Source organism: Achroia grisella, unplaced genomic scaffold (assembly GCF_030625045.1).
Source record: "Achroia grisella isolate CSIRO2021 unplaced genomic scaffold, CSIRO_AGI_Agris_v1 utg1240, whole genome shotgun sequence".
NCBI classification, from domain to species: domain Eukaryota; kingdom Metazoa; phylum Arthropoda; class Insecta; order Lepidoptera; family Pyralidae; genus Achroia; species Achroia grisella.
This window is the reverse complement of record NW_026712603.1, coordinates 765,967-775,936: the sequence shown is the minus strand read 5'-3', so window position 1 is coordinate 775,936 and position 9,970 is coordinate 765,967. Positions and strand designations below refer to the sequence as shown.

Genomic DNA, 9,970 nt, shown 5'->3' with positions numbered 1-9,970 from the left:
TTAATATGTAGGTTATATTATTTATTTAATTCAGGCTACTATTGGCCTATATTATAAATACCTTATAGACTAACATACATATGACATAATAATATAAAAACATGTCTCTGTAGGCACTGCACTGACGACGGCAATCTGCCACGCTAGCGCTGATACACCACCCTTTGGTCAGCTTTCCACCCTTCGGCCATTAGTCCTCTTTCATGAAGGTGGTCAGCATGTTGGTGGAAACCTGCACTGGCCTTTGTTGAACGTTCAACTTTCTTGATGTGGGATGTTTTTATTTTAACATAAGAGCGGAAGAAAGGAAGATATACTTGGACGGCCTTGGTGGTCCAGCAGTTTCTAATTCTCGCACAGTACACACAGTTGTATTTATGAGTATAATTGGTCTGTGTGTATTTAATGTATAATGTCTAGTAGTTTGGGACTCATTTATCATTCCCTGTAATGCCCAATTTCCACTCAGCCCGAGTAGGCAGGGAAGTGAGCACGGAAGTGAGTAGCGCGAGAGTGTAAACACGAGTGGCAACACTTCCCATACCATTGGCGCTGCCACTCGCACTGCCCGGCGTTCCCTCGATTGTCGGTTTTTCGTGAGCGAGTCAAAGGACTGGCAGCGCGAGTGGCAGCGTGTTTTTACATTCAGCCCTCTCGCTCAGTTGTCGCCCGGCAATATTTCCGGCAGCACGAGCGGCAGGGGAAGCGGCTGAATGTAAACGTAGCAACGTGGAAGGTGAAGTACGTACGTAGAAATGGTTTCTTATAAAAAGCAAGTATAAAAAAACATGAGAGTATTTATTTATTTATGCGCAGGTGTTGAACTCAAATCGTTAACTATTATTAGCTTTAGCACGAGCGATGCATAAGGGGCCATACATATTTTTCGTCACACCTTCAGGGGGTCCTCCCCCCTGTGACAAGAGTTGGAAGGTGAATTTAGTCACGATAAATTACAATAAATACACAAAAATAAATTTTCTTATAAATTAATAAAATACTAATAACTAATAATAACATACTAAAGAGCGGGAATCCTACAAATGTGACCATGTGACCATGCAACCAAATAATCATGAAATTGCGATTACACAACACGTTAAGAAGGATTAGAAGGTGTCCTAAATTTCGTGACGATAAAATAAAATAAATTTTATAAATTATTATACATAATTGAAAATATGTTATGTATCTTCACAAGAATTAGACAATAAATTTTCTTATAAATTAATACAATTGCTTAATATGTGACGTCACACACTAGGGAGGGGTGGAATCTCAAAAATGTGACCAAATTGTGATTACACCACATGTTAAGGGGGGCGCTGCCTTCTTTAACAAAGGTTATGTCCTACAAAACACACCGCTTTACGTCCGATGGTCGCGGGTTCGATTCCTCGAACAAACATTTGTATTCATGAGTATGATTGTTTGTGTCGGTCTGATGTATATTAAGTATGTATTTACGAAAAAAAAAATATCCTAAAACACAAGCTTTAGCTCTAAAGATGGTGCTGTGTGAATTGTCCTGAGATTATTATATATATTATTATTATTATTATTGGTAGATGTTATGACGTAGATTATTGACGTAGACGTAGGCATCCGCTAAGATAGGATTTTGGTTAATTCTACCCTCAAGGGGATAAAATGGGAGATGAAAGTTTGTATGAAACTTTGTCAATTTTAAACCGATCGGGCTGAGACTTTGCATGCATAAAGCTACTATGACGTAGGCATCCCCTAAGAAAGGGTTTTCATAAATTTCACCCCTAAGGAGATAAATTAACGCGAGCGAAGCCGCGGGCAAAAACCAGTTTCGTGATAAATTGCATTTTACACACAGTGCAAAATATGTGACGTCACACTTTAGGGATTCAGAATCTCACAAATGTGACCAACTGTGACAAGAACGGTGGAGAGGTCACATAATCATGAAATAATGTGACATCACGTATGAATGATCCCTAATAGGTTACTATATATACAATAATGGATACACCATTTTCGTTAAACCGGTTATGTATAACTTAACTGATATCGCAAAAAAGTTCACGTGCCTTTAGTCTGTTTATCCGTTAACCGAGCATATAAAGTACATTAAACGGCTTTTTAGACGACTTGAAAGACCAGTAGGTTCTCTATTCAACTGTATGTACTTATGTATACTGAGCGGATTTTTGTTATTCTATTTTATATACTGTTTTTAATTTGACGGTCTGCGGTTTGCGGTCATTATTGTATAAATATATGTTGTAAATTTTATTAATAAAGAGTACCCTAGTAGTAGTGATTTCCTAATTATAAATGACAGTATTTTACCACCTTTTATTTATTTTAAGTAAGTTGTTGAGTAACTAACAGTTCACTCGTGATCATGGCGGTTGAAATACTGCCGAAATATAAATATAGGGAATTCAATAAAAACAAATAAAACGTGGTAACATCCCATTATTTTTCCTAATTGTATGTATTGTTTTTTAATCAAAAATACAACATGTTATGCGATATATATATTGTATTTTTATTATAAAACCTTAATATATATTTTTCCATATTAATTAGTTGTATGAAAAGTAACTAAAATATCTAAATACATTATTTTTAACTTAAAGATATAAAATTATATCGTAAAAGTGTGACAAGGCTAAAACTGTCTGTTTGTTTCTGTGTTCATATCATAAAGTGGAGGGTCCATTAAGATGAAATTTTCAAATAATATAATTGTACATGAGATATGGCCAATATGAGATAAGTTGTGTAACCAAAAAAATTACAACTATTTGAGAACCTCCTCCTTCTTTGAAGTCGGTTGAAAAATTGCTCTTTTTACATTTTTGTTTCTTTGATATAAATATAGCTGTGCAAAGAATTGCCAAGCTATTTGGCACAAAATAATACCTCCATGGCGACTGAACCTATTTAATAGGAGTCGTTTAAATCAACCCACGCCTTGACCTACATCCTACGTAGATCTGTAGGCTGTAAAAAAAACTATCATATTGACCTTTTGGATACATCTGAAGCTAAAATATAATACCTACTACTGCGAGAAAAACCCTGAGAAATGGCCATTCGATGACATAACATTTTTTTATAATAATATATACCTTCAAGATTTTTTGTGTAGATGATAATAGTATGGTGCACCCGCCTGCGCAAACGATTTACGCCAACGGGGCACCAGTGGAGGATAGGATGAACTTAAGGTCAGATCAGTTATCCCATCGTGACAAATTCTAGTGAATTTGTACTTAAAATTTGTAATTGTATATATATGTAATCTATGGCACAATACGACTTGTTCTAGCGGAAATGAGAGCTGATCTGATCTCCTAGAGACCTTTTCGGGTACAAGAATAGAAAAAGGAATATTTTTTTATTTTCCTTAGTATACTTTGGTTTAGAATAAAACTCTTTACTACTGTATTATATACTATTCTGAAGTAATAAACGACTTATCGAAAAATGGTTAATTTATATGCGAGAGATATATCAGTCAAGTTTTTCTATAATATTCTAAAAGATCTTAGCTTGTCTAGAACTGCAGTTTTTACAATTCTATAATAGATCTAGAACTGCATTGGTAGGCTTCTACCACATTTGGTTGGGCAAAGAAAGAAACACGAGCGTGAAGGTGAGTATGGACGTACGTCGAAGTAAGCCCCTTAAACCTACACCCGGATCACAAGTCCCGGGAACTGGTTGGAGTTTCCCTCTCTGCCATACGATGGACCCGGCACCCGCACAGTGAAACCATGGAATGCTAAGAAGTTGGTCTCTCGATATTTACTTTCTAGCTGTTTTGTGTCGGGGGTTACTTAAAATTTATCTTGTTATTAATATTATAAATGCGAAAGTTTGTAACTATGGATGTTTGGAATTTAAATAATGTATGGATATTTGTTACTCTTTCACGCAAAAACTACTGAACGAATTTTGATAAAACTTTACAGTAATATAGCTTATGTATCAGAATAACACATAGGCTATATTTTTTTATTGATATTTAATGCTAGTGAAGTGAGTATATAGGTATGTATGTCTAATCTACGCCCCAATAGGTACAACTCACTTGTTATAACGTAAATATTAATTAATTCTTATTAATAGATTATCATTAGAAAACCAAGTGGGAGGTCTGTCTATACATTGTTACGAGATTCATATCTTGCGCCAATAATGTTTATTGCAACGATTAAGTGAAAGTGGTTCCAGCTTTTTTATTATATTCTAACTTGTTTAGATTACCTCGGTGGTTTAGTGATTCTGTAGATTATCTCGCCTTTCAATGATCGGTGGTTCAATTCCCGCGTTTATATTCGTTTCTTTATTTATACTGATCGGACGTTTTGTTTCGTGTTTGGTACTAGATGGCGCTGTTTTTGTTGTTTAGAATTATTTTTTATTATTGTTATAACTTTAAACAAATATTTGTATTCAGATTAATAATTAGCTATTTAGACATTGAAGAATATTATATCTATATAATCAATACGTGAAGCAAAAACTTTGTACCCCTTTTTAAGAAAATTGCGCAGATGGAGACATGAAATTTCGTACACTTATAGTTTATATAGAAAAGGAATACAATATGCTATATTTTTTAAATTGTGCGCACAAAAAAATACACTAAGTTAATAAATAAACATTACACACACTACCATGTATTTGACACACACATACATATATACTGTTGTTTATGGTTAAAATCTGTGGTCAAATTGAGAGTAGATTAATATTGTTTGTCTTTAATATTTTTTGTCTGTAGTCTTACTTCAATCAATTTGATAAAATGAGATGGTTCTTAATCGAGAGTAGGTACATTTTATTTTAATAACCTCATCATACTGTTTTTGTAAAAGATAACTTCCCACATAGAGCCTTTTTTTAGGGGTTTGGACTATTGTCAGGTGCTTGGACCTGTAGCACTGCGACCTACATAGATCTATTGTGCTCGCCCTTTTTCAGAGTTCGCTACCTAGACCCGTCAGGTACAAGAATATAAGGATATTTTTAGGAGCGATGGTTTTTATCTGCTCAGGATAGAGTATACTTTCCAAAGGAGATATTTCGTTTATGCATGAGTGGCTTACAACCACATACATAGAGCCTTACTAAATACTTACTAACACAAGGTTGGTTTAGTTATTTGCCTAACCATCCTACGAGTCTCTAATAACCACTTCAATTAATGGCACGTGCAATTTGCATTTAGATTGAGATACGCAGTGCCTATGTCGGGTATTATTGATGGAACTCCATCCTTTATATTTTGGGCGGGACAGTCCCGTTTACTGATTTAAAGGTATCGAAAAAAAATCAAATAAATATAATTTAGAAGTATTTTTTATTCAACTAAGTACACAGAAGAATAAGCAAGAAACTTGACTGTGGCTCTTTTAAACAAAGATTGTCTAATTTTGACGGCCTCGGTGGTCTAGCGGTTTAGTGACTTACTTTCAATAGTCGCGGCTTTGATTCCTCGTACAAACATTTGTATTAATGGCACGTGCAATTTGCTTTTAGATTGAGATACGCAGTGCCTATGTCGGGTATTATTAACGGAATTTGAAAAAAGTCATATAAAAATAATGTACCTAGTATATATATAAATGACAGTACAATTCAGAAGAATAAGCAAGAAACTTGTCTGTTGCTCTTTTAAACAAAAGTTGTCTTTGACGGCTTTTGTGGTCTAACGGTTTAGTGCATTATTTCACATTGTCGCCGGCTCGATTCCTCGTACAGACATTTGTATGATTGTTGTATTAATAGAAAAAAATATTCAAGTACAATTTTTATATTACATCAGTTGTCTAGTACCCATAACAAAAGCTCCACTTAGTATGGTTATTAGTACAATACAGTTAGGTGGCATTGTGTGAATTGTCCCGAGGATATTATTTTTATTATTAGATAGGGATGCTTGCACTTATACATCAGCATTATGATCAGCTTTATGGTTTATGTATTTATTTGTTTAATAAAAATAGGTACAACGTACAATTAATTCCTAAGCTTGTTTGCCATTACGCTTCATAAAAAGATATACTTAATTGTAATTAATATTAGAAATGTGAAAGTGAGTTTGTTTGTTACGCTTTCGCGCTAATCATCATGAAATTTGGTTTAGGTAGGTACTATCCACCTTATTCATAAATACTAAAACATCCTACAAATCTACAAAATAAGTAATTCAAAACATTTGTTGAAAAATAACGGCCTCGGTGGTCTAGAGGTTTAGTACGCCGTTTTACTTCCGATGGTCGCGGGTTCGATTCCTCGCACGATGCAAACGTTTATATTCGTGAGTTTGGTCTGGGTGCTTTCTAATGTTATATACGTATTTACAAAAAAATTCTAAGTATTTATATCAGTTGTCTAGCCATAACACAAGCTCTGCTTACAGTGGGACTGGACGGCGCTGTGTTAATTGTCCAGGGATATTTATTTAGTCATTTAAACAATGCAGTGTTTACACCAGTACCAACAGTATATATAGAAGCACTACATGTTATACCTATTGCTGTATCTTATATTATTAATCCTTAAAAGTAAATAAATTAATATTTAACAGAATTCGGATAAATATTCCGTTAGAAGTAACAATAAAAACCTAGTGAAGAATACAATAATAATAAACTTTAGCTTTTTAATTTTAGGTTCTTAGTTGTACAATGAGGTTATGTAAATAGATTAAATTATAATATAATAAACTTTTATTGTGGACATAGAAGAAATATAATAAGAATAGTATTAAATAGAAAATTAATAACAAAAGGCTACAGAGGTCTTATCGCTATAATCTATTTGAGTACTTCCTCTTTGAAGTCGGATAAGCAAATTAACAACAACGCGTAGGCAAACGCAAACAAACTAGCAAGCTATCAATTGCAAACTGTTAGGGTAGGGGGTAGGTACCCCCACGCTGTGACTACCCTGTCATACCCCGAAATATCCTCGAAGAGCCACGTGATTATAATCCATGTGGAAAATGACGTCAATCAACACGTTTTCCGACCTCGATGGTTTAGCGGTTTTAGCATACTGCTTTAAATTCGTTGGTCGGGTTCGATTCCTCGCACGATCTAAATATTTGTATACATGATTACTTATATTGGTCTGGGTGTTTTCTATGTACATTATGTCTTTTACAAAAAAGGGTATCTAATTATTTATATCATTTGTCTAGTACAATAACACAAACTCTGCTTAGTATTGGACTATATGGCGCTGTGTAAATTGTCATGGATTATTTTTTTTTCATTGATGATAATGAAATGGTGTACCCAGCTGGGTAAACTGTTTACGCTGGCTGGACACCAGTGGAGGATGATAAGATGGGCATGAGGTCAGATCAGTTAACCTGTCGTGGCAAATACACTAGATATTTATCGCGATGTTTTCCAGTAGGAACCGCGTGGAGCTCAACCCGACTGGGACTATTTGTCCACATTACTAACAATCTCATTCATCTCCTTGAGTTATTATTATTGCTATGTATTTATACTACTCCCGCGTAACTTCGTCTGCGTTTCATTTTCCTCGTTTTGGACATATATTTGTAGTTATACAACGATATAAGAGTTTTTAAAATCGAATCAGTATACCGGAGAATACCTACTCCGAACATCCAAAGTTCAACCTCCTCATTCATTCAATCTTTATCATTATTACAGAGTATAAAACAAAGTCGCCGTCGCTGTCTGTCTGTCCCTATCTATGCTTAAAGCTTTACAACTACGCAAGGGATTTTGAAGCGGTTTCTCTTAATAGATAGAGTGATTCAAGAGGAAAGTTTATACATATAATACATGTATACCCGGGCGAAGCCGGGGCGAGTAGCTAGTCATATATATAAAATTCTCGTGTCACAATATATCTTACCATACTACTCCGAAACGGCTTGACCGATTTTTATAAAATTTTATCTGAGAATAGGCTATCTAAAAATAATAAAAATGTTAGGGGTGGATAACTCTTATCACCTACGGGTATGAAAAATAGTATCTATAGATTTCTTTTTACCCTAAATTTTCACCCTTCTATCACCAACCCCTATTTTTTTAATACCGATCTCGATTTATATGGCAAAACAACATACAACAACAACAGCCAGTATAAATATAGATTTAGGATGCCATCGTGAATAACCCTAAAATATCACTGACTTGGTTTTTTTCTTTACGCCTACACGTTATTTATCGATTATAAAGAGTCGCGTCTTGTTGTGAAACACACTAAGATGACTTACCAATAAATATTGACCTGAATTCAAACCAATGATAAGGAAGTCCGTCACTGGTCTACAAAAATACCGGCTTCAATCGTGGTTAAAAAAGACTCATCAAAATACAGATCTTTCGAAGATATCGGGTAATGTAAGTAAGACAGAGAATCGAATTGAAAACCTCCAATTGTAAACAGTTAAAATGTAATTGAGGTCGGCAATGACAACAATATAATCTTTGTAATGCATTTATCTGTTCTTATTTTCAGGACACACATACCTATCCGTTCATCTATAAAAATCATTCAACCGAAAATATATAAAAATCATTCAACATTCAACTAAATATTAAGTTATCACTACACTATCAAATGTAATGAAATTCAGTCCATTATTTTACTTCATCTATACAGACAGATAAAAGATTTAAAAATCAGTTTAAAACCATAAAATCAGTTTTAATATCTATTTAGAAACAAAACGTATCTACCTATACTTCAATCAGAAATGTGGACTGAACTACTTGCTGAAGTTTTCTACAGTGATTACAACATGGGGTTTTTCAAAAGTGTCTGCAACGTTAAACAATGTTTCAGGTATCCATATCCTACGGTAACCGTTTACCATCAGCTGGACTGCATGCGTGTTTGTATAAAAAAATATATAAAATTATTTATTTTTAAAGTAAGTAAGAACTACGAATTTAATATTGGTACGGATAATTCACAATCTTAGCATCATCCTCGGTAGTATAGTGGTAAGTATCCCCGCCTGTCACGCGGGAGACCGGGGTTCGATTCCCCGCCGGGGAGAATAATTTTTTTGTTCGGTATCATTTTTCCTTTTTTTACGCCACTTTCATTTATCCTTTTATTATTGCTTATTATAGATTTTTACAAATTATTTTCATTTTTACTGGGGTCCCTGAAATTCCATACAATAAATGACTGATGACTTTTAAGAGCGAACCTTCTGAGATACACTGACTTACTTGTTTTTTAAATCTAGTTAATTCCTATAGGAATAATTTATAAAATATTTATATAGGTTTTAATATTTGTTGTTGTAATAATTGAAAATCTACTCTGGGATCTAATCTCAACATAAGGTCTAGATATTTCGTTTAAGCATGAGCGGGCTGCAACCGTATAAGATGTTTAAAGACGTTTCCTCTTCAGCTTAACAGAATCTGTAGATTTTTGTTATTATAGTAAATCACGGCAAACTAAGGCTATTTGTTTGCCATGACTTACTATAATCATGTGAACTAAACGCAAAAGTTTAAAAACTACTGTGTGCATCATATATTATTATTAATTTTGAAGATCGGTTATAGCATACGAGTTTTACAATTCTGTATTTTAAACACTAACCAGGAAATATAAAATAAAACATTTTGTTTGAAAGAATTTTTTTATTCTTCTTCAATTATCTAATTCAATGGTCGATATGATTTCCATGAAGTACACGTGATATTACACAAAATAAATGCTCCGTTTTCCAAACACATTTTTTCTTACAAAAAACATAGTCAAATACTCATATAATATGACAACCATTCTACAAATAGAACGGTAAAGTTTAATAATAAAGTTACGATTTCAACAGCAATTCAATTTAATTAAATCCAAATATCTAAAATTGCTATTTAAAAATAGTACTACTCAAAATTTATATCCATTAAAACTCATAGTGTAACATAACGTAGTATGAGTTTTAATGGTATAAAAATCCACA

General features: G+C 33.7%; 1 non-coding gene across 1 annotated transcript; it reads left to right on the top strand.

Moving 5' to 3' along the window:
• Nucleotides 1-8,973: 8,973 nt before the first annotated feature.
• Trnad-guc (transfer RNA aspartic acid (anticodon GUC)) lies at nucleotides 8,974-9,045 on the top strand. The gene has a single exon. It is a non-coding gene; the product is annotated as a tRNA-Asp (tRNA).
• The last annotated feature ends 925 nt before the right edge of the window (nucleotides 9,046-9,970 follow it).